The 24,548-nt window shown below is 59.6% G+C and overlaps 1 protein-coding gene and 2 non-coding genes across 3 annotated transcripts in view; 2 read left to right on the forward strand and 1 right to left on the reverse strand.

Moving 5' to 3' along the window:
• The window catches only part of LOC120375640 (zinc finger protein 850-like), a gene marked incomplete at its 3' end in the record, with an annotated part of 811,498 nt that overhangs the window by 17,185 nt on the left and 769,765 nt on the right, over positions 1-24,548 (forward strand). The gene's annotated exons all lie outside the window — the stretch shown is intronic.
• TRNAS-AGA lies at positions 8,190-8,268 on the reverse strand. The gene has a single exon. It is a non-coding gene; the product is annotated as a tRNA-Ser (tRNA).
• TRNAC-ACA lies at positions 10,088-10,159 on the forward strand. Its single transcript has one exon. It is a non-coding gene; the product is annotated as a tRNA-Cys (tRNA).

Genomic DNA, 24,548 nt, shown 5'->3' on the forward strand with positions numbered 1-24,548 from the left:
TGCAGCCCAGAACTCCTGAGCGCAAGCGATCCGCCAGCCTCAGCCTCCCCAGGCGCTGGGATCAAAGGCACCAGCCAGGGAGCCCGGCTTATTTTGCTGCCTGGCAGCTGGAGCTTTAAACTCTGCTTGTGAGCTCTGTGCCTTGGTCAGACGGGGACAGCCTGGAACTGGGAAATGCTCCTGCTCCCCCCTCCCCCGTCTCATGTCAGGGTGCAGGCGCCGCTGTCCTCCCAGGTAAGATCCCGGATGTTTCGGTGCCCCCCATCCCCCATCCAGGAGCCCAGGTGTCCGGGTACCTCTGCCCCCATACAGAATCCTGGATGTGTGGGTGTCCGTCCCTCTGCAGAGGATCCCGGAGTGTGGATGCCCTTGTCCCCCCCTACAAGATCCTGAGTGTGTGGGTGCCACTCTCCCCCCCTAGAAGATCTTGGGTGCGTGGCTGGGTGCCCCTGTTCGCCCTTACAGCATCCCTGGTACACGGGGGCCTCCCTCCGTCCCAACTCAGGGCCCCAGGGTGTGAGCGCTCCCATCCCCGATACAGGCTGGGGCGGAGGGTATACCTGGCTCTCCCTGTCCTGCCCAGGCGGTGCTACAGCAGCTGTTCACAGGGGCAGCAACCCCACTGTCACCCTGCAGCTTTAACCTGCTCCAGGGGTGACCCATGCGGGTCGGGAGTGAGGGGCACCAGCAGAGCTGAGAGTCTGGAGGTCAGGACTGGGATAGCAGGGGCTGCGGGTCGGGAGTGAGGGGCACCGTCAGAGCTGGTTGACGCCTAAGGGGCTGCGGGTCGGGAGTGAGGGGCACCAGCAGCGCAGTAACTGGGGAGCTCAGCGAGGAATCGAGGGGGCTGCGGGTCGGGAGTGAGGGGCACCAGCAGAGCTCTTGGTGTGGAGATCAGGATTGGGATAGGAGGGGCTGCGGGTCAGGAGTGAGGGGCACCACTAGAGCTGGGGGGAACCCAGGGGGCTGCGGGTCGGGAGTGAGGGGCACCGGTAGAGCTGAAGGAAGCCCAGGGGTCTGTGGGTCAGGAGTGAGGGGCACCGGCAGCACAGTGACTGGGGAGCTCTGCGGGAAGCCCAGTCGCTGCAAGTCGGGAGTGAGGGGCACCAGCAGAGCTGTGGATCTGGAGATCAGGATTGGGATAGGAGGGCTGCGGGTCGGGAGTGAGGGGCAGCAGCAGAGCAGGAGGGAGACCAGGGGGCTGCGGGTCGGGAGTGAGGGGCACCGTCAGAGCTGGTGGACGCCTAAGGGGCTCCGGGTCGGGAGTAGGGGGCAGCAGCAGAACTGTGAGTCTGGAGTCAGGACTGGGATAGCAGGGGCTGCGGGTCGGGACTGAGGGGCACCGGCAGAGCTGGAGGGAGACTAGGGGGCTGCGGGTCGGGAGTGAGGGGCACCAGCAGAGCTGTGAGGCTGGAGGTCAGGACTGGGATAGTAGGGGCTGCGGGTCGGGAGTGAGGGGCACTGGCAGCGCAGTAACTGGGTAGCTCAGCGGGGAATCCAGGGGCATGCGGGTCGGGAGGGAGGGGCACCAGCAGAGCTGTGGGTGTGGAGATCAGGAGTGGGATAGGAGGGGCTGCGGGTCGGGAGTGAGGGGCACCAGCAAAGCTGTGAGTCTGGAGGTCAGGTCTGGGATAGTAGGGGCTGCGGGTCGGGAGTGAGGGGCACCGGCAGCGCAGTAACTGGGTAGCTCAGCGGGGAATCCAGGGGGATGCGGGTCGGGAGTGAGGGGCACCAGCAGAGCTGTGGGTGTGGAGATCAGGACTGGGATAGCAGGGGCTGCGGGTCAGGAGTGAGGGGCACCACTAGAGCTGGGGGGAACCCAGGGGTCTGTGGGTCAGGAGTGAGGGGCACCAGCAGAGCTGTGAGTCTGGAGGTCAGGACTGGGAAAGCAGAGGCTGCGGGTTGGGAGTGAGGGGCACCGTCAGAGCTGGTGTACGCCTAAGGGGCTGCGGGTCGGGAGTGAGGGGCACCGGCAGCGCAGTAACTGGGGAGCTCAGTGAGGAATCCAGGGGGCTGCGGGTCGGGAGTGAGGGGCACCGGTAGCACAGTGACTGGGGAGCTCCGCGGGAAGCCCAGTCGCTGCAGGTCGGGAGTGAGGGGCACCAGCAGAACTGTGGGTCTGGAGATCAGGACTGGGATAGCAGGGGCTGCGGGTCAGGAGTGAGGGGCACCGTCAGTGCTGGGGGGAACCAAGGGGCTGCGGGTCGGGAGTGAGGGGCATCAGCAGAACTGTGGGTCTGGAGATCAGGATTGGGATAGCAGGGGCTGCGGGTCGGGAGTGAGGGGCACCGTCAGTGCTGGGGGGAACCAAGGGGCTGCGGGTCGGGAGTGAGGGGCACCAGCAGAGCTGTGGGGCTGGAGGTCAGCACTGGGATACTATCCAGCCTAATGGTAAGCGATGCCCAGCTGAGCCCATGGCCAGTACGTCCTGCTCCACCCACGGCCGGGCTGGGAGTCAGGACTCCTGGTTCTTCTCCCCAGCTGTGGCAGGGCAGTGCAGGCTAGTGGTTAGAGTGGGGGTTGGGAGCCAGGGTATCCGGGTCCCACCGCTGGCTCTGGGAAGGGAGTGGGGGCCAGTCGTGGTGCCCCCCCCGGCTTGAAGTGGTTTCCATCCTGTGCAGGGTTTACAGGTTTGTTCACTGGCTCTCAGCACCTCCCACTATACAAATTGTCCCAGTGCCGCTGGGTCTAGTGGTTAGAGCCGGGGAGGCCGGGAGCCAGGCAGGGGCGGTGGGTATAAGGGGCCCGGGGAGGCACCTGGCCCGTGCTCCACCCAGAGGCCCTGCTCCCACTCGTCCTCTCCCCCGCAAGGCCCCATCCTCACTTCGCCCTTTCCCAAGCTCCATCCGGCCACATGGGGCCGTGGGGGGAGAGGCCGGGGGTGCAAACGGCAGAGAGGCAGGTGGGGGGGCCTTGGGGTGGGGGCGAAGAGGCACAAGTGGCAGGGCCTCGGGGGAAGAGACGTGAGAGGTCGGCGGGGTCAGGGGAGTGGAACAAAGGGGTCCTGAGGGGGCATGTGGGCGGGGCTGAAGGGGCGTGTGGGCGGGGCTGAAGGGGAGTGTGGGCGGGGTGGAGGGGCGTGTGGGCGGGGCTTTGGCAGGAGGAGGCTGAGTGGCAGCAGGCCTTGGGGCAGGGCCACAGTCCGGGCCCGCCCAGCCTCCCCCAGGGGAGGAGTCCCAAGCTGCCCATGGAGCCAGGACTCCGGGGTTCTATTCCTGGCTCTCCCGCAGACTCCCAATCTGAGCTGGTGCAGCCCATCTCGCCCTCCCTGGTGCCTCAGTTTCCCCGTGTGAGATGGGTCCCAGTGTGAAGCGGCTGCAGCGCCGTGGAGAATCTCGTCCCTTCTCCTGGCGGCTCCTTGGTAGCCCTGGGGAAGCAGCCAACTGCTGCAGCCCCTGGATCCCGTCTGGGCAGCCCGGGGTGGGGTGGGATCTGGGCAATGGGAAGAAGGAATCCCCTTCCCCACCCCACCCGGGGACATGGGGAGGCTGGTGCTGCGGGGCAGGAGTCCTGCAGCCCTCGTGAGGAGAAGGGGCAGGTTCGGCTTGGCTGCTGATGGGGGCGGGGTGGGGGGAACTGCTGGACTGGGGGCTCCCCCGAGCGGGGTGGAGATGGATCTCGGCCTGCAGGGAGCGGACGTCTGCGCTGGATGGGGGAGGGTGACACTGGCGACATTGGGGGAGCCCCTGTCCCCCCCCCAGACAAGGGAGGGGCCTCTCAGCCTTGCCAGCTCCTCTCTCTTTCACCAGGATCGGCCCAGCACCTGGCCTGGCCCAGACCCCCCTTCCTCAGCGCCAGCAGCTGCCCATTGTGGGGAGTGGAGCGGCCGGGGGGTGGGGGCCTCTCAAGCCCCCCCCGGGGAGCAGGGCCGGGGCACTGGGGCTGCGATGGGGGGAGGTGGGGTTGGAGAGATGTCGGGGGGTGAAGCTGGGACTCAGGGGAATGGGGCAGGCTGCAGGGAGGAAGTGTGGGGGCCACCGGAGGGGAGCTGGGGGGCTGGGAAGCTGCGGGGGGGACACAGCCGGGGGGGGTAGTGGTGACACCGCAGGGGGGGCTGCTCAAGAGGCAGTGGGCTGGGGGGCAGGGCGGGAGCTTGGACACGGGTGGGGGGGTCAGGCTATTGCGGGTCTCCCTGTGAATGGCACCAGACTGAAGGGAACCCCACGGCCAGCAGCCCCCCTGCTGGGGGGTCTGGTCAGTGCAGACCCCCCCCGCTGCACCCTGCTGCGGGGTCTGGTCAGTGCAGCCCCCCCCCGCTGCCCCCGGCTGGGGGGTCTGGTCAGTGCCGCCCCCCCCCCGATGCACCCTGCTGGGGGCTCTGGTCACTGCAGCCCCCGATGCACCATGCTGGGGCTCTGGTCACTGCAGCCCCGATGCACACTGCTGGGGCTCTGGTCACTGCAGCCCCCCCCGCGATGCACCCTGCTGGGGGCTCTGCTCACTGCAGCCCCCGATGCACACTGCTGGGGGTCTAGTCACTGCAGCCCCCGATGCACCCTGCTGGGGCTCTGGTCACTGCAGCCCCCAACGATGCACCCTGCTGGGGCTCTGGTCACTGCAGCCCCCGATGCACACTGCTGGGGACTCTGGTCACTGCACCCCCGCTGCACCCTGCTGGGGGCTCTGGTCACTGCAGCCCCGTTGCACCCTGCTGGGGCTCTGGCACTGCAGCCCCGATGCACACTGCTGGGGCTCTGGTCACTGCAGCCCCCCCCCGCTGCACCCTGCTGGGGGCTCTGGTCACTGCAGCCCCCCCCGATGCACCCTGCTGGGGGCTCTGGTCACTGCAGCCCCAACCTCGCACTGGAACTGGGCGGGGGAAGGTTTCTTATTGCGCTCCCATTGGTCAGGGGTCTGCCTCCACTTCCTATTGGCTGTCTCGGGAGGCGGAGTTTCGAGAGGGCGTCACGTGGCCTTGAAGCGTTCGCGAGGCGGCTCCTGAGCAGCCCAACCCCAGGCTCCCCTCCCCACTGCCGCCCCTCCCCTCTCTGCCCCCGCCCCAACCCCTGAGCTCCCCTCCCCAATGCCGCCCCTCCCCTCCCTGCCCGCCCCCAACCCCTGAGCTCCCCTCCCCAGTGCCGCCCATCCCCTCTTCCCCGCCCCCAACACCCCCAGCGCCCCCTCCCCAGTGCCGCCCCTCCCCTCTCTGCCCCGCCCCCAACACCCCCAGGCTCCCCTCCCCACTGCCGCCCATCCCCTCTCTGCCCCCCCCAACCCCCAGGCTCCCCCTCCCCAATGCCGCCCATCCCCTCTGCCCCGCCCCAACCCCCAGCTCCCCCTCCCCAGTGCCGCCCATCCCCTCTCTGCCCCGCCCCACCCCCCCAGCTCCCCCTCCCCAGTGCCGCCCATCCCCTCTCTGCCCCGTCCCAAACACCCCCGAGCTCCCCCTCCCCAGTGCCGCCCATCCCCTCTCTGACCCCGCCCCAAACACCCCCAGGCTCCCCCTCCCCAGTGCCGCCCATCCCCTCTTCTGCCCCCACCCCCAAACACCCCAGCTCCCCTCCCCAGTGCCGCCCATCCCCTCTTCTTCCCCCAAACACCCCCGAGCTCCCCTCCCCAGTGCCGCCCATCCCGCCTCTGCCCCGTCCCTAAGACCCCCAAGCTCCCCTCCCCAGTGCCACCCATCCCCACTTCTGCCCCCACCCCCAAACACCCCCGAGCTCCCCTCCCCAGTGCCGCCCATCCCCTCTTGTTCCCCACCAAACACCCCAGCTCCCCTCCCCAGTGCCGCCCATCCCCCTCTCTGACCCCGCCCCCAACACCCCCCCGAGCTCCCCCTCCCCCAATGCCGCCCATCCCCCTCTCTGCCCCTGCCCCAACACCCCCGAGCTCCCCGATGCCGCCCATCCCCTCTTCTGCTCCCACTCAAACAGCCCCGAGCTCCCCCTCCCCAGTGCCGCCCATCCCCTCTCTGACCCGCCCCAAACACCCCCAGGCTCCCCCTCCCCAGTGCCGCCCATCCCCTGTTCTTCCCCCAAACACCCCCAGGCTCCCCCTCCCCAGTGCCGCCCATCCCCTCTCTGCCCCCGCCCCAACACCCCCCATGACCTCCCTTTCCCTCTCTCTGCCCCGTCCCCAAACACCCCCAGGCTCCCCCTCCCCAGTGCTGCCCATCCCCTCTCTGACCCGCCCAGACACCCCCGAGCTCCCCCTCCCCAGTGCCGCCCATCCCCTCTCTGCCCCCATCCCCAACACCCCGACCTCCCTTTCCCCTCTGTGCCCCGTCCCCAAACACCCCCGAGCTCCCCCTCCCCAGTGCCGCCCATCCCCTCTTCTGCCCCGCCCCAAACACACCCCGACACTGCTCCTGGTGTTGGGAGGGGAACAGGAGAAAGGACAAAAGAAGCAAGAGACGAAGAGAAAGGAGGGAGGGATGGATGGAGGAAAAGGTGAAACAAAAAGAACAAACCCTAATGTCCCCAGTGATTTTAAGGGACAAAATCCCAGGTACGGAATAAAATTCTGCCTCCTTAAGCTCGTGGTTTCCATGCCTAGAATTCAACTGTCACCAGATGGATCAGACTGAACAGGTTTCAAACCTCAAGGAGGCTCTTACCTTCTAAACAGGGACGGCTGTTTTCTAGTAAAATCAGGAAAAGGGAAGGAGAAAACTCGAAAGAGGTTCCTCCTGTCGCTCACGTCCGTGAACCCGAATACTCCCTCAGTCCTCAGAGAGAGACCTGGAGAAGGAGACTTGCTGAAGCAAAGCCACAGGGGTCTCTGAGGTTTCCCTGGCCCCTCGCCCCTGTCCTGCCTGGCTGATGTCAGCATCTCTCTGTGAGGTCACCACCTCCCCACCACCTTTGACCAATAGTCTGAGGTCCTGCAAAAGGCCTTTGTGATGTCACTGCCACACCCCTCCCTTGCTGGGCCAATGTCCTGCCCCTGGCCAGGCACTTTGGAGGTTTGAGCTACTCCCTGTGGTCACCCCACTCAAGGAGCGTTCGTTCTAGGAAGCAAGCCGGTAGTTTTGGATCATCTACAAATTTTGTCACCTCACTGTTTAGCAGATCATTTATGAATATATTGACTAGTCCTGGTCCCAATACAGACACCACTAGTTACCTGTTTCCATCCTGAAAACTGACCATTTATTCCTACCCTTTGTTTCCTATCTTTTAACCAGTTATTGATCCATGTGAGGACCTTCCGGAGGTGAAAGTAAGCCGGTATGTTCCGGTATGGGGTACCGGCAAGAGCCGATACGCTGTGCCAGCCCGGCCCGGCTTCCCCAGGCTGGTGATTTAAAGGGCCCAGGGCTCCCTGCAGCGGCCAGAGCCCCGGGTCCTTTAAATCACCTCCCGAGCCCCCCTGCCGGAGCCCCAGAGAGCAAATCACTGCCGTGGATGCTGCTCTCTCCCGCTCTGCCAACACAGAGCAGGGGCGGCAGAAGCTTCCTTACAGTGGTGGGGGGGCACCGTTGTCTGAACTGTGGCACCCCCATGACACCCCTTCCCTAAGGACCCCCACTCACAGCACCTCTCCCCCCGAGGCCACACCCACAGACGCCTCTTCCCCAAGACTGCACCCTTCCCCCCCCATCATTTGTCCTAACAGCCAGTAAAGAGTGGTGGGGCCATGGCCCTCTAACCCCCTGTTCCAGCACCCCTGACACAGAGCTAAGCAGGCAGCAGTGTGTGCGTGTGTGACAGAGAGTGCTGTGCTGTGCTGAGCTAGGGAGAGAAGGGGGGCTGATGTCAGGGCTGTCCCCTGCCTCAGGACTGGTCGCTTCCAGCAGCTGTCTGAACTTAGAGACAGTGTGCCGACACATTCACTCTTCCGCAACGCACACACTGTCTCCCCCCCCCACACACACCCACACTCTCTACCCCACCACGCACATTGCAGTTGAAAAGCAGCTGGCAATCTAGTAGGATGCCCATTGAACAATGGGATAGAAACCTGCATCAGGTGATGCTGTACCAGCCCGTGAGGCATTGCAAACCCTTCCCAAAGCACCCTGCAGCCAGTTGCACAGTGGGATAGCTACCCACAGTGCACTGCTCTCTGTGGCAATCCAAGAGATGCTAGCATGGATGTGCTCTGGTGACACAGGGGAATAGGGTGGACATGCAACAGCTGTTCAATTAAAACACTTTAACTTAAGCCACATTATTCTTTCATGTAGACATAACTTAAGAGTGAGACAAGACCGAGCTCCATTGAAACTGAAGAACCACAACTTCCTGTGTAGCTGGCAGGATTTGAACCTGCGCAGGGAGACCCCAATGGATTTCTAGTCCATCGCCTTAACCACTTGGCCACAACTTCTTGTTTGATATGTGGCTTTCACTGCACTCTAGTTCTGTTCTCACTGAGTGATCAACTCCAGTTGTTTCCTGAGACTAGCTTCCACAACACACACACTGCTGTGCCCTTGTGTAAGTGTGTCCATGGCTGAACTGCAAGAATTCCTGCTCCTTTCCCTTCTGGCTGGAGCACGATGAGAGTGTGTTTGTGGTTAATGATGTTGCTGTAGATTTTTGTCCATTTCCTGCCTCGATCATTCAGACAGTCCCTTTCCCGTCATATCCCCAGTACATCAGTGATTGCGATAGCAGGGGGCAGGTTTTCTCTGGGGCACTGAGCTTTGCCAGGGGGTTGATGGCTCCTTTCTTTCCTCACCCTGGAGTAAACTCGCTTTTTATTCCATCCTTGATGTTTCAAGGAATAACAACAGATGATCAAAGAAAGAGGTGGACAGGGTAGGTCTCAGGGGAGGGGCAGAGAGGTGTGGGCGATGGACAGGGGAGGGGGCAGAGAGGGGGGGCAGTAGGCAGCAGGGCCGGCTTTAGGAAGTGCGGGGCCCGATTCAAACAGTTTCGATGGGGCCCCAGCAGGGATGACTAAAAAAAACACGTAAAAAAACCACATGGGGCTTGTACTCATCGGGTGGTGCTCCTAGTCTTCGGCGGCGGGTCCTTCACTCACTCTGGGTCTTCGGCAGCACTGAAGGACCCGCCGCTGAAGTGCTGCCAAAAACCCGGAGCGAGTGAAGGACCCGCCGCCGAAGTGCCGCCGAAGACCTGGAGCGCCGCCGGGTGAGTAAAAATTAAAAAGGAGCCTCTAGCCAGGGAAGGGATTCTCGGCCACTTGCCCCCTACTTCCCTGGCGGCCCTGCCACTGGGCGCGGGGCCCTCTTAGGCGCGGGGCCCGATTCGGGGGAATTGGTGGAATTGGCCTAAAGCCGGCCCTGGTAGGCAGACCTTGGGGTAGGGGGTGGAGAGGCGCGAGGAGGCCTTGCGGGAGGAGAGGAGCAAGCAATCAGCAGGCCTCAGCCAAAGAGCAGGGGTGAGAAGTGGCCAAATGGGAGTGAGGGTGGAGCACAGGGGGGGCCTCGGAGGGAGGAGAACGAGGGAAGGGGGTGGAGGGGGGGACAGCACCACGGTCTGGGAAGGGGCCACCCACAGGATTCAGGGGGCCTGGGGCAAAACAATTTCAGGGGCCCCTTCCATAAAAAAAAGTTGCAATACTATAGAATCCTGTATTCTCCTGGGGGCCCTGCAGGGCCTGGGTAAAATTGACCCCCCCGCCCCCCTCTGGGCGGCCCTGCCCTCAGCCTCTCCTCGTAAGTCCCCTGCCCCCTAGACTCTCTCCAATTTGTTTCTGTAGTGTGTGTGTGTGTATGTGGGGAACTGGACGCAGTGCTCCAGATGTGGCCTCAGCAGTGCTGACTAGAGGGGAATAATCACTTCCCTTGATCTGCTGGCAACGCTCCTACTAATCCAGCCCAATATGACCAGTTACCCATATTGAATGCAGACACAGCAATATTTGATACATTGGTTCCTGTCCATTCAGGAGGTTATTTCCCACCTATTCATAAATAATGAAGTTGCTCTAAGCGGAGGGGAGAGAGCTGTCCCGTCCGTGCAGTTAACCCATCTCCCCGAGAGGTGGTAGCTATGTCAGTGGGGGGAAGCTATGTTGGTGGGTGTGCAAGCTGTGGTGTCTACATGTGTATATAAAGTTTAATCAAACCCCATTTTTTAAACCCCTGTGGTCTGGGAATAGGAAAGGAGCTCTCTGAGGCAGAGCCCATCCTTCAAAATCCTTAAGATCACGGACTTGCCTATGCAAATGTCATGGGGGTATAGCTCAGTGGTAGAGTGTTTGACTACAGATCAAGTGGTCCTTGGTTCAAATTCAAGTGCCCCCTTTCAAGCTTGTTTTCTTCGATAAAAATAATTCTATTTCTAGTATGCTCAGGAGCTCTACTATATAGGAATTCCTGAAATGAATGGACACACTTACTGTTTTCCTGTGCAAATGCATAAACACCTAGCAAACATCCCCCAGCAGAAATCACTTTCAATCCTCTAAGTGTCTTGGTTTGTTTTCATCAATGAAACAAAGACACATGAAGACACATTTGCAGGTCCTTGGCCTCCATGGGCTACAATGTGCAGAAGAACAAGAACCACATCCACTTGGGAGGCATGGACTAGTCCGTATTACCTTTGGTAAGTAAGTTGCCATTGGGACTGAAAACTCTACTGGGGGTGGACAGGAGCCTGTTACAAAACTAAAATAACCAAGATTTACAAACTCGCTGTTACACATTCAATCCTCTGTTTGTGCACACGGCATCAACTGGGGCTCTAATAAATGGCAGCCTTCCTTTAACACAGATCGTTGTTCCTTGCAATTTTCAGATACATTCGAATGGCAGCTGTTTAGAGGTCATGTGCTGCTAGTTCATGAGCAGCAGCAGAGTCTCTGTACGTTTACCAACCGTAGAGCTGGGTGTGTCTGCATCCAAGTAACTGCAGAGTCAGTGTAGCACCAGACAGTTAATTGCACAGTCTCACTTTCTGATCTCATTGATCATTTGGGTAGAAACAGCAACAGTTTGGTGGGTTTTGGTTTTTTTCCCCTTCGTTTTCTCCTAAGGAATGTGTGATCTTGAGCATGTTAGTTTAAGTTCCCTGTGGGTCAGGAAAATTCCATCTCCTTGAAATAGCTGGGAAGTGACCTGTTTGTATAACCTAGAATAAAGGAGCTTTTGTAAAGCAGTTTTGCCTTTAAATATACTGGGATAAAAATAGTAAACAGTAAATTCCACAGCCAGACACCAGGCCAGGATCAATTGATGGGGCCAGGATCAATTAATTACAGAAGAAACAAACTCTTGGGAAGTAAATGTAATTTGTCCCCAAACCTTTCCTTGTTCTCATATGCTATCAGGGATTCTCTTCTAGAGGGCAGAGTTAAGGTTATCTGGGCATATACCATCACTCTGTATTCCCTGTTTTTCCAGAGTTTGAGTTTTACTGAAGTTGATGTTCTGGAAGGTAAGAGATATTCACAGTCAAAGTTAACTTTCTGTTAACAAAGGTTTTGTTATTGGCAAATAATGAGACTAATCCCTCACTGCGGTAATTCCACTGACTTCAGTGTACTCTTTCCTCATTTCTAGTTCCAAAAGAATAAGCAAATTAAAACAATATTGAGAACTAAAATGCTGTGAGAAAATGGAAATTTTAGTAGCTCAAATTTCAGTTTCTTCTGTGTCTTGTGCGTGTGTAAATGGCACAACATGTTAATTTATAAGCACATCTTTCTTAACTTCTTTAAATATTCTGTAGTACATTAACTATATCCAGTGGGTTGTTCAATGCAGTGAGGTTTTCATGCATTGACCAAAACATATTTTTCATGTTATGTAAATGAACACAACTCATTGAACACAAAATTGTGTATTTCATGCTGTGAACTGTGTCGGTAGCTCAGATTAATAGGTTTGTTTTTTCTCTCTCTCTCTCCATGAAAAAAGGAAGAAACCGTGAAAATACCCATGGGAGAGAGGGGGTTTCTGAGAGCTGGGGTAGATATGGAGATATTTATGAAAGGAGGAGAGGCCAAAGTAGAGCCTTAGCTGGAGCAAAGGGGGAGGTTTTTTGTGCAGTTTCATTTCAGCCAGCCTCACATCCTGTAGTCCCTACTTCCCCACCCCCCCAACAAAGCCCCCTGTGACTCCTGAGACAGCCCCACTGCAAAAACTGCAGAGCCCCCAGCACTCCCTCTCCTGGCTGGATCCCCTGGCAGCCAGAGCTCTCCGCAGAACTGCTGCGGTTGCTCCCCTGGGTCTCTGGTCAAGGACGGCTACCGGCTTCTCCTGAGAATGCGGCTGAGAAATGATTCACCCTTCTCTAGATTCTCGCCTGTGGGCTCTGAGAAGCAGGATGGGGCCTGTATGATAAAGTCCATGCAACATTCCCCTCACATCCCAGCCGTGGTATGTCACCAGTAGCCTGCTGTCCCTGCGTAGCAGCAAAGGATGTTTCCCGTCATTCAGGAGACTCCAGCCTGGGACTAAAGTCAGCCCAGCCCAGCCCCCACACCTTAAAGTGAATAAGGAAAAGTTATTTACTTGTTCCCATAATATAAGAACTAGGGAACACCAAATGAAAGTAATAGGCAGCAGGTTTAAAACAAATAAAAGGAGGTTCTTCACACAGTGCACAGTCAACCTGTGGAACTCCTTGCCTGAGGAGGTTGTGAAGGCTAGGACTATAACAGGGTTTAAAAGAGAACTAGATAAATTCATGGAGGTTAAGTCCATTAGGCAGGCCGTGTAAGGAATGGTGTCCCTAGCCTCTGTTTGTCAGAGGGTGGAGATGGATGGCAGAAGAGAGATCACTTGATCATTACCTGTTAGGTTCACTCCCTCTGGGGCACCTGGCATTGGCCACTGTTGGCAGACAGGATACTGGGCTGGATGGACCTTTGGTCTGAGCCAGTATGGCCATTGTTATGAAGGGAGGGAGAAAGCACTGCAACAGAGTTTCTGTAGTATATTGGTTATCATATTTGCCTACCACACAAAAGGTCCCTGGCTCAAAACCAGACAGAAATAGGAGGGCTTACTATTTCTGCCTGTCCAGCAAGGCGCTCCTACTGCTGCCACTGGTCCGTCCCTGTGATAACCCCAACTCCTGCATGGCAGAGGGTGGTGAAATGAGCTGAGAAGAAACCTTGGCATCAGCTGGGGAAAGCTAGAGGATCTGGGCCACTCACCTTTTGAAGCCTTGTGGCTTGGTCTCCTCTGCCCTTGGAGATTGGCCTACGGTGGCCGGCTCTTCTGCGTGACTTGCCAAAGGAGGGAGTGAGGCAGGAATGGGGCAAAAGAGGAAAGTCGAGCTGAGGAAGGCAGGGCAGAAGCTAAGCGCCTCAGTGCGGCTAAGTGGGGTTAGTAGAGCGTCACCATTCGTTCTGCAAAGCCTGGGGAGGTGTGGTTGGCTGCTGGGAGGCAGAATCTTGTGCCTGCCTCTTGGCTTCCCAGGGATGGCTACTTGCAGCCCAGGAGAAGAAGGATGGTTTTGGGTGAAAGGAAACAAGCAAAGCTATGGGAGGAAATTTTGGTGCGGGGTGCGGGCTCTGTGGGGGGGGGGGGTGGGGGTGCAGGAGGGGTGGCGCTTACCCCGGGGACTGCAGCTCCCAAAGTGACCGGTACACACAACCCTCTGGCAGCAGCTCCTAGGTGGGCCGTGCTAGGAGGTCTCCGTGTGCTGCTGCCTGCTGGTGCCGCCCCCAGAGCTCCCATTGGCTGCAGTTCCTGGCCAATGGGCGCTGCGGAGTTGGTACTTGGGGCAGGGGCAGTGAATGGAGACACTCCCCCCGCCCCAGGGGATGCTGGGACATGCCGGCCATTTCTGGGAGTGGCACGGAGGGACGGAGGCAGAGTGGGCAGGGAGCCACCTCAGTGCTGCTGGCACATCTCTGCACACCCATTGGGAGGAGCAGAGGGCCTCCATGTGCTGCCTGGGGTAGGGGCAGTGCACAGAGCTGCCTCCCCTCCCGGGTCTATTACAGGAGTGGGTGGGTGGGGTCTTTTGGCCTGCAAGGTGCAGCAGGTCGGACTAGATGATCACACTGGTCCCTTCTGACCTTAAAGGCTCTGAGTCTAAAAGGGAGAGGGAAGTAAAGAAATTTAAAAAAAAATAAACCAAATATTGTAATACCAGGATAACTCCAACAGCTCATTGTATAGTCCCACCCCTTTCTTCTGTGTTGAATGACCTGCAGGACATTGATTCCCTCATTCTATTGATAAACTGATACAACGTGACTGAAATTAAACCAATTCCCAGCAGAGAAAACATCACATGCCTGCATTGGTTGGGAATCGAACACAAGTCAACTGGTTGGAAGGTAGCTATGCTTACCACTATACCACCAATGCATTTGGCAAAAGGACCACTTATGCTTGCCCAATGAGGCTAGAGCAGCATTGAGGAGATTTTCTGCCTGTTAAAATGTACTGGATTCTCATCACTAAAAAAAAAACATCCATCTTCACCTGGGTTTGAACCATCAGCCTTTCATTTAGCCACCAAAGTTATTAATCACAGGGTATGTCTACACTACAGGATTATTCCGATTTTACAGAAACTGTTTTTTGGAAACAGATTGTATAAAGTCGAGTGCACGCGGACACACTAAGCACATTAATTCAGCGGTGTGCGTCCATGTATCGAGGCTACTGTCGATTTCCAGATCGTTGCACTGTGGGTAGCTATCCCATAGCTATCCCATAGTTCCCGCAGTCTCCCCCACCCATTGGAATTCTGGGTTGAGATCCCAATGCCTTATGGGGCAAAAACAGTGTTGTGGGTGATTCTGGGTAAATGTCAGTCAATCCTCCCTCCGTGAAAGAAACGGCAGACAATCATTTCACGCCCTTTTCCCTGGAGCCCGTTCAGCCTTTTTTCACTGTCACCGTATCTCTACTGGATGCTGCTGACAGGCGCGTACTGCAGCGCTACACAGCAGCATCCCCTTGCCTTTTGCAAGTTAGCAGAGATGGTTACCAGCCATACCGTCCTGTCTGCTGCCTTGCAAGTTGACAATGACAGTTGCCAGTTATACTGTACCGTTTGCTGCTGTCATGGGTGCTCCTGGCTTGCCTTGGTGAGGTTGGCTGGGGGTGCATGGACAAAAATGGGAATGACTCCCCAGGTCATTCCCTTAAGTTTTGTCTAAAGGGAGGGTCAGTCCTGTCTAGACTATCAGACAAGCCTACAAAAGAACCAGAGAAGCAAACGGCCGCTCCAGGTCAGAGCCCCAGACATCCCGCAGAAATGATGAGCTGCATGCCTTTCTAGGGGGTGCCCCTGCAACAACCCCACCCATTGCTTCCTCCTCCCCACCCTCCTGGGCTACCGTGGCAGTTATCCGCCCATTTGTGTGATGAAGTAATAAAGAATGCAGGAATTTGAAACAACACTGACTTTATTGCCTCTGCAAGTAGAGCTCAAAGGTGGGAGGGGAAGGCAGCCTCCAGCTGCTATGATATTCCAGGCAGGACTGAATCTCCATTAGACAAAGCTTAAAGAAGAGAATGACCTGGGAGTCATTCCCATTTTTGCCCAGGCACTCCCAGCTGACCTGACCAAGGCCAGCCAGGAGCACTCACGGGACGACAATGACAGATATCAGTCCTACCATAACATCAGTCCTGTAGTACCGGGAGGGGAGGGGATGGTGTTGTGTAGCGCTGCAGCACTGCGTCTGCCAGCAGCATCCAGTAGACATACGGTGACACTGAAAAAAGGCGAGAAATGATTTTTTTCCCTTTGCTTTCACGGGGGGGTGGGGGGGGGGGGGGTTGGGAACGACATATACCCTGAACCACCCGCAACAATGTTTTTGACCCATCAGGCTTTGGGAACTCAGCCAAGAATTCAAATGGTTTTCGGAGAGTGCGGGAACTGTGGGACAGCTACAGACGTCAGTTGCCCCTCCCACCGTGAGCGTCCATTTCATTCTTTGGCTTTCTGGTACGCTTGTCACAGCTCCTTAAGTTTCAGCACTGTGTTGAGTCCCTGCTGTGGCCTCTGTCCATCATAGCCTTGGAGATTTTTTCAAGTGTTTTGGCATTTTGTCTTTTGGAACGGAGTTCTGATAGAACAGATTCATCTCCCCATAGAGAGATCAGCTTCAGTATCTCCTGTACGGTCCATGCTGGAGCTTTTTTTGGATTCTGGGACTGCATGGTCACCTGTGCTGATCTGCACTCCACGCTGGGCAAACAGGAAATGAAAATCAAAAGTTCATGGGGCTTTTCCTGTCAACCTGGCCAGTGCATCCGAGTTCAGATTGCTGTCCAGAGCGGTCACAATGGTGCACTGTGGGATAGCGCCTGGATGCCAATACCGTCGAATAGTGGCCACACTAAACCTAATCCGACATGGCAATACCGATTTCAGTGCTACTCCCCTTGTCGGGGAGGAGTACAGATACCGGTATTAAGAGCCCTTTAGATCGATATAAAGGGCTTCGTTGTGTGGATGGGTGCAGGGTTAATGTGATTTAACGCTGCTAAATTCGATATAAACTCGTAGTGTTGAATGAGGCTAATCATCTAGTGGAACAAGCTCCGCAAGGGACGTGGTTAAATCCCCATCACTGCCGTGTGTAAATCAAGACCGCAGCTCTTGCTGCAAGACACCTGGTGTGTGGGTGTCCCTGTTCCCCCTTCAGAATCTCTGGTACATGGTGCTTCCCTCCTCCCAGTTCAAGATCCCCATCATGTGGGTGCTCCCATCCAGGATCTCTGGTGGGTGTCTCTGTCCCCCACCCCATGAACTAGCTCCTGTGTGTGGTTTCCCCTGCCTGCCCCCATCCGGGATCTGTGGGTGTCTCTGTTCCCCTTTTCAAGATCTGTGTTGCTTGGGTGTGTCCCTCCCCCCAAGTCAGAATCCCCATCGTGTGGGTGCTCCCATCCCCCCTCCAGGCTCTGCGGGGGGTGTCTGTATAAAAAGAGACCGTGTCTCACTGTCTTGCCCAGGCAACACTGCAGGGGCTATTCACAGGTGCAATCCCAATACTGATCAGCATGGGAGTTTTGACCTGCTCCATTTCTGACCTGGGCCGGTTCACCCCTCCTTAGGCAACCTGGGGACCCCAAGCGTCCCTGGGATCACCATATTGATGCCAAACTTAGTGCGGACACCTGATCAACACAGCCCCCTGCAGCCCAGAACTCCTGAGCTCAAGCAATCCGCTGGCCTCAGTCTCCCCAGGCACTGGGATCACAGGCACCAGCCACAGAGCCCGGCTTGTTTTGTGATCTGGCAGCTGGAGCTTTAAACTCTGCTTGTGAGCTCTGTGCCTTGGCCAGACGGGGACAGCCTGGAACTGGGAAATGCTCCTGCTTCCCCTGCCCCCATCTCATCTCAAGCTGCAGGCGCCGCTGTCCTCCTAGGTAAGATCCTGGATGTTTCGGTGCCCCCCATCCCCCGCCCAGGTGTCCGGGTATCTCTGCCCCCCATACAGAATCCTGGGTGTGTGGGTGTCCGTCCCTCTGCAGAGGATCCCGGAGTGTGGATGCCCTTGTCCCCCCCTACAACATCCTGGGTGTGTGGGTGCCACTCTCCCCCCCGTAGATCTCTGGTGGGTGGGTCCCCAGGGTGTGAGTGCTCCCATCCCCCAATACAGGCTGGGGGACGGGGTATAACTGGCTCTCCCTGTCCTGCCCAGGCGGTGCTACAGCAGCTGTTCACAGGGGCAGCAACCCCACTGTCACCCTGCAGCTTTAACCTGCTCCAGGGGTGACCTGCTTCACCCTCCTGTGGGAGCCTGGGGACCCCGAACTTCCCAGAGTCACCTGATTGATGCCGAGCTTAGCACAGACACCGGCTCAGCATGGCAGGACGCAGCCCTGACCATAGGCGGCAGGTTTGTATAATTTTTGGTGGGGCCCAAAATGGTGGTGCCCCCCGCACTCCCGCCCTGTAAGCCGATATAAAATGAAGCTACAACACGTCAGTACCACAAGATTACAAGGTTGGAGAAGGGGTAGGGGGTTCCAGGGGCCAGTCAAGGGACAAGGAGCAGGGGGGGTTGGATGGGGCAGAGGTTTGCAGGGGCAGTCAGGGGACAGGCAGCAATTGGATAGGCATGGGAGTCCTGGGGTTTATCAGGGGACAGGTAGGGGGTGGGGTCCTGGAGGAAAGTTGGGTGGGGTCTGTGGAGGGGGGAGTGGGGGACCAGGAGAAGGGAGGCTGAGATCGGGGCTGGGGTCGCAAGGGGGAGTTAGGGGCAGTTGTCTCAGGGGTGGGTAACGGGGGACATGGACCAGTGGTGCTTAGATAGGGGTGGGGTCCTGGGGGCAGTTGGGGCAGGGGTCTGGGGAGGGCAATCAGCGGCCAGGGCTGGGATTCAAAGGGCTCTGAGCTGCTGGCAGCGCGGGAGCCCTGAGCCCTTTAAATCCCAGCCGCCGCGGCTGGGATTCAATGGGCTCTGGGCTCTCTGCCCCTGCGGGCAGCCCAGAGCCCTCCGATTCCCAGCCCCGGCTGAGATTTAAAGGGCTCTGGGCTCCCCGCGGTTGCAGGCAGCCCAGAGCCCTCTGATTCCCGGCCGCGGCTGGGATTTAAAAGGCTCTGGGCTCCCTGCAGCAGCGGGCAGCCCAGAGCCCTCTGATTCCCAGCCGCGGCTGGGATTTAAAGGGGCAAAACCTAGCTCCAAATATTGGTGGAGCAGAGCCCCTGATTTTGAATATTCCTGGGGCTTTAGCTCCACGAGCCCATATAAGTTGGCGCCCATGGCCCTGACCCCTGACAACCAGCTTCCCTCCGCCTCCTGCTGCACAGCGAGGATCCCACGTGAGAGCCTTTGTGCCCCACGTGTCCAGCCAGGTCCGTTCCAGCTCCAGCTTTCAACTCTGCTTGTGAGCTCCCATCTCCGGCCACACGGGGGCAGCACTAACGGCCTCATCTAAATTTGACCCTTCAGACCGCAGATTATAACCCAGCGGGCAGATTATAGCCCAGGAAGCCAAATCCTTCCCCAAACTGACAGCTGAAGCAGAAGATCCCCTTGGAAAGATCAGGAATTTTGCCTTTAAAAACAAGGAAAATGTGCATTGGTCTCTTCTGTCTACAGCGAGAGATTGAAGAAACTCAATTGATTTCATTGACTGGAGGTTAAGAGGGGATTTAGTCACTGATTTTAAATACACAGTTTTAAAAATTCCCAGAGGGGGGAATATCTGATTTGAAAGGGTTCTTTAATTCACCAGACAAAGGTTGAACACGACCCCCTTGGTTTGCAGTCAATGTCACAAAATGCCAACTGGAAATTACCATTTTTTAACCGTGAGGCTAATTATCTAGTGGAACAAGTTCTGTGCAGGAATTGGTTAAATCCCCATCACTGCCGTGTGTAAATGAAGACCGCAGCTCTTGCTGCAAGACACCTGGTGTGTGGGTGTCCCTGTTCCCCCTTCAGAACCTCTGGTACATGGTGCTTCCCTCCTCCCAGTTCAAGATCCCCATCATGTGGGTGCTCCCATCCAGGATCTCTGGTGGGTGTCTCTGCCCCCCACCCCATGAACTAGCTCCCATGTGTGGTTTCCCCTGCCTGCCCCCATCCAGGATCTGTGGGTGTCTCTGTTCCCCTTTTCAAGATATGTGTTGCTTGGGTGCGTCCCTCACCCCAAGTCAGAATCCCCAGAGTGTGGGTGCTCCCATCCCCCCTTCCAGGCTCTGCGGGGGGTGTCTGTATACAAAGAGACCGTGTCTCACTGTCTTGCCCAGGCTATGCTGCAGGGACTATTCACAGGTGTGATCCCACTACTGATCAGCATGGGAGTTTTGACCTGCTCCATTTCCGACCTGGGCCGGTTCACCCCTCCTTAGGCAACCTGGGGACCCCAAGCTCCCCCGCGATCACCATATTGATGCCGAACTTAGTGCGGACACCTGATCGGCACAGCACCCTGCAGCCCAGAACTCCTGAGCTCAAGCGATCCGCCAGCCTCAGCCTCCCCAGGCGTTGGGAATCACAGGTACCAGCCACGGGGCCCGGCTTGTTTTGTGGTCTGGCAGCTGGAGCTTTAAACTCTGCTTGTGAGCTCTGTGCCTTGGCCAGACGGGGACAGCCTGGAACTGGGAAATGCTCCTGCTCCCCCCTCCCCCGTCTCATGTCGAGCTGCAGGCGCCGCTGTCCTGCCAGGTAAGATCCCGGATGTTTCGCTGCCCCCTTCCCCCGCCCAGGAGCCCAGGTGTCCGGGTACCTCTGCCCCCCAGACAGAATCCTGGATGTGTGGGTGTCCGTCCCTCTGCAGAGGATCCCGGAGTGTGGATGCCCTTGTCCCCCCCTACAACATCCTGGGTGTGTGGGGGCCACTCTCCCCCCCTAGAAGATCTCGGGTGCGTGGGTGGGTGCCCCTGTTCGCCCTTACAGCATCCCTGGTGCACGGGGGCCTCCCTCCGTCCCAACTCAGGGGCCCCAGGGTTTGAGCGCTCCCATCCCCCGATACAGGCTGGGGCGGGGGAGGGGTATAACTGGGTCTCCCTGTCCTGCCCAGGCGGTGCTACAGCAGCTGTTCACAGGGGCAGCAACCCCACTGTCACCCTGCAGCTTTAACCTGCTCCAGGGGTGACCCATGCGGGTCGGGAGTGAGGGGCACCAGCAGAGCTGAGAGTCTGGAGGTCAGGACTGGCATAGCAGGGGCTGCGGGTCGGGAGTGAGGGGCACCGTCAGAGCTGGTTGACACCTAAGGGGCTGCGGGTCGGGAGTGAGGGGCACCAGCAGCGCAGTAACTGGGGAGCTCAGCGAGGAATCGAGGGGGCTGCGGGTCGGGAGTGAGGGGCACCGTCAGAGCTGGAGGGAGCGCAGGGGGCTGCGGGTCAGGAGTGAGGGGCACCAGCAGAGCTGAGAGTCTGGAGGTCAGGACTGGGATAGCAGGGGCTGCGGGTCGGGAGTGAGGGGCACCGTCAGAGCTGGTTGACGCCTAAGGGGCTGCGGGTCGGGAGTGAGGGGCACCAGCAGCGCAGTAACTGGGGAGCTCAGTGAGGAATCGAGGGGGCTGCGGGTCGGGAGTGAGGGGCACCAGCAAAGCTGTGAGGCTGGAGGTCAGGACTGGGATAGTAGGGGCTGCGGGTCGGGAGTGAGGGGCACTGGCAGCGCAGTAACTGGGGAGCTCAGCGGGAAATCCAGGGGGCTGCGGGTCGGGAGTGAGGGGCACCAGCAGAACTGTGAGTCTGGAGGTCAGGACTGGGATAGCAGGGGCTGCGGGTCAGGAGTGAGGGGCACCACTAGAGCTGGGGGGAACCCAGGGGACTGCGGGATGGGAGTGAGGGGCACCGGTAGAGCTGAAGGGAACCCAGGGGTCTGTGGGTCAGGAGTGAGGGGCACCAGCAGAGCTGTGAGTCTGGAGGTCAGGACTGGGATAGTAGGGGCTGCGGGTCGGGTGTGAGGGGCACCAGCAGAGCTGTGGGTGTGGAGATCAGGATTGGGATAGGAGGGGCTGCATGTCGGGAGTGAGGGGCACCGTCAGAACTGGTGGACTCCGAAGGGCCTGCGGGTCGGGAGTGAGGGGCACCAGCAGAGCTGTGGGTGTGGAGATCAGGATTGGGATAGCAGGGGCTGCGGGTCGGGAGTGAGGGGCACCAGCAGAACTGTGGGTCTGGAGATCAGGATTGGGATAGCAGGGGCTGCGGGTCGGGAGTGAGGGGCACCGGCAGAGCTGTGGGTCTGGAGGTCAGGACTAGGATAGCAGGGGCTGCGGGTCGGGAGTGAGGGGCACCGTCAGTGCTGGGGGGAACCAAGGGGCTGCGGGTCGGGAGTGAGGGGCACCAGCAGAGCTGTGGGGCTGGAGGTTAGCACTGGGATACCATCCAGCCTGATGGTAAGTGATGCCCAGCTGAGCCCATGGCCAGTACGTCCTGCTCCACCCACGACCGGGCTGGGATCCAGGACTCCTGGTTCTTCTCCCCAGCTGTGGGAGGGCAGTGCAGGCTAGTGGTTAGAGTGGGGGTTGGGAGCCAGGGTATCCGGGTCCCACCGCTGGCTCTGGGAAGGGAGTGGGGGCCAGTCGTGTTGCCCCCTGGCTTGAAGTGGTTTCCATCCTGTGCAGGGTTTACAGTTTTGTTCACTGGCTCTCAGCACCTCCCACTATACAAATTGTCCCAGTGCTGCGGGGTCTAGTGGTTAGAGCCGGGGAGGCCGGGAGCCAGGCAGGGGCGGTGGGTATAAGGGGCCCGGGGAGGCACCTGGCCCGTGCTCCACCCAGAGGCCCTGCTCCCACTCGTCCTCTCCCCCGCAAGGCCCCATCCTCACTTCGCCCTTTCCCAAGCTCCATCCGGCCACATGGGGCCGTGGGGGGAGAGGCCGGGGTGCAAACGGCAGAGAGGCAGGCGGAGGGGGCCTTGGGGTGGGGGCGAAGAGGCACAAGTGGCAGGGCCTCGGGAAGAGACGTGAGAGGTGGGCGGGGGTCAGGGAGTGGAACAAAGGGGTCCTGGGGCGTGTGGGCGGGGCTGAAGGGGCGTGGGCGGGGCTGAAGGGGAGTGTGGGCGGGGTGGAGGGCGTGTGGGCGGGGCTTTGGCAGGAGGAGGCTGAGTGGCAGGCCTTGGGGCAGGGCCACAGTCCGGGCCCGCCCAGCCTCCCAAGTGGAGGAGTCCCAAGCTGCCCATGGAGCCAGGACTCCTGGGTTCTATTCCTGGCTCTCCCCAGACTCCCAATCTGAGCTGGTGCAGCCCATCGCGCCTCCCTGGTGCCTCAGTTTCCCCGTGTGAGACGGGTCCCAGTGTGAACGGCTGCAGCGCCGTGGAGAATCTCGTCCCTTCTCCTGGCGGCTCCTTGGGAGCCCTGGGGAAGCAGCCAACTGCTGCAGCCCCTGGCTCCCGTCTGGGCAGCCCGGGGTGGGGGTGGGATCTGGGCAATGGGAAGAAGGACTCCCCCCTTCCCCCACCCCACCCCGGGGCCATGGGGAGGCTGGTGCTGCGGGGCAGGGAGTCCTGCAGCCCTCGCAGGGGAGAAGGGGCAGGTTCGGCTTGGCTGCTGATGGGGGCGGGGTGGGGGGCACTGCTGGACTGGGGGCTCCCCCCTGCGGGGTGGAGATGGAGCACAGCCTGCTGGGAGCGGACGTCTCCTCTGGATGGGGGAGGGTGACACTGGCCAAATTGTGGGAGCCCCTGTCCCCCCCCCAGACAAGGGAGGGGCCTCTCAGCCTTGCCGGCTCGTCTCTCTTTCACCAGGATCGGCCCAGCACCTGGCCTGGCCCAGCCCCCCCTTCCTCAGCGCCAGCAGCTGCCCATTGTGGGGAGTGGAGCGGCCGGGGGGTGGGGGCCTCTCAAGCCCCCCCCAGGGAGCAGGGATGGGGCACTGGGGGGCAGAGGCTGCAATGGGGGGAGGTGGGTTGGAGAGAGGTCAGGGGGTGAAGCTGGGACTCAGGGGGGGAATGGGGCAGGCTGCAGGGAGGAAGTGTGGGGGGGCCACCGGAGGGGAGCTGGGGGGCTGGGAAGCTGAGGGGGGGACACAGCCAGGGGTAGTGGTGACACCGCAGGGGGCTGCTCAAGAGGCAGTGGGCTGGGGGCAGGCGGGAGCTAGGACAGGGGTGGGGTCAGGCTGTGCGGGTCTCCTGTGAATGGCACCAGACTGCAGGGAACCCCCCGGCCGGCAGCCCCCCTGCTGGGGGCTCTGGTCACTGCAGCCCCCCCCCCCCGCTGCACCCTGCTGGGGTCTGGTCAGTGCAGCCACCCCGGCGCACACTGCTGGGGGCTCTGGTCACTGCATACCCCCGATGCACCCTGCTGGGGGGTCTAGTCACTGCAGCCCCCCCCCCTGCACCCTGCTGGGGGGTCTAGTCACTGCAGCCCCCGCTGCACCCTGCTGGGGTCTAGTCACTGCAGCCCCGATGCACACTGCTGGGGGCTCTGGTCACTGCAGCCCCCGATGCACCCTGCTGGGGCTCTGGTCACTGCAGCCCCGATGCACACTGCTGGGGTCTCTGGTCACTGCAGCCCCATGCACCCTGCTGGGGGCTCTGGTCACTGCAGCCCCCGATGCACCCTGCTGGGGCTCTGGTCACTGCAGCCTCCCCCGCTGCACACTGCTGGGGCTCTGGTCACTGCAGCCCCCGCTGCACACTGCTGGGGCTCTGGTCACTGCAGCCCCCGCTGCACACTGCTGGGGGCTCTGGTCACTGCAGCCCCCCCCCATGCACCCTGCTGGGGGCTCTGGTCACTGCAGCCCCCCCCGATGCACACTGCTGGGGGCTCTGGTCACTGCAGCCCCCCCCCGCTGTACCCTGCTGGGGGCTCTGGTCACTGCAGCCCCCCCCCAGATGCACACTGCTGGGGGTCTGGTCACTGCAGTTCCCCCATGCACCCTGCTGGGGCTCTGGTCACTGCAGCCCCCGATGCACCCTGCTGGGGGCTCTGGTCACTGCAGCCCCGATGCACCCTGCTGGGGCTCTGGTCACTGCAGCCCCCCCCGACGCACCCTGCTGGGGGCTCTGGTCACTGCAGCCCCCCCCCCGATGCACCCTGCTGGGGGCTCTGGTCACTGCAGCCCCCCCCCCGCTGCACCCTGCTGGGGGCTCTGGTCACTGCAGCCCCCAACCTCACACTGGAACTGGGCGGGGGGGGGAAGGTTTCTTCTCGCGCTCCCATTGGTCAGGGCTCTGCCTCCTCTTCCTATTGGCTGTCTCGGGAGAGGCGGAGTTTCCGAGAGGGCGTCACGTGGCCTTGAAGCGTTCGCGAGGCGGCTCCTGAGCAGCCCAACCCCCCCCGAGCTCCCCTCCCCACTGCCGCCCCTCC

Source organism: Mauremys reevesii, linkage group 12 (genome assembly GCF_016161935.1).
Source record: "Mauremys reevesii isolate NIE-2019 linkage group 12, ASM1616193v1, whole genome shotgun sequence".
NCBI lineage: Eukaryota > Metazoa > Chordata > Testudines > Geoemydidae > Mauremys > Mauremys reevesii.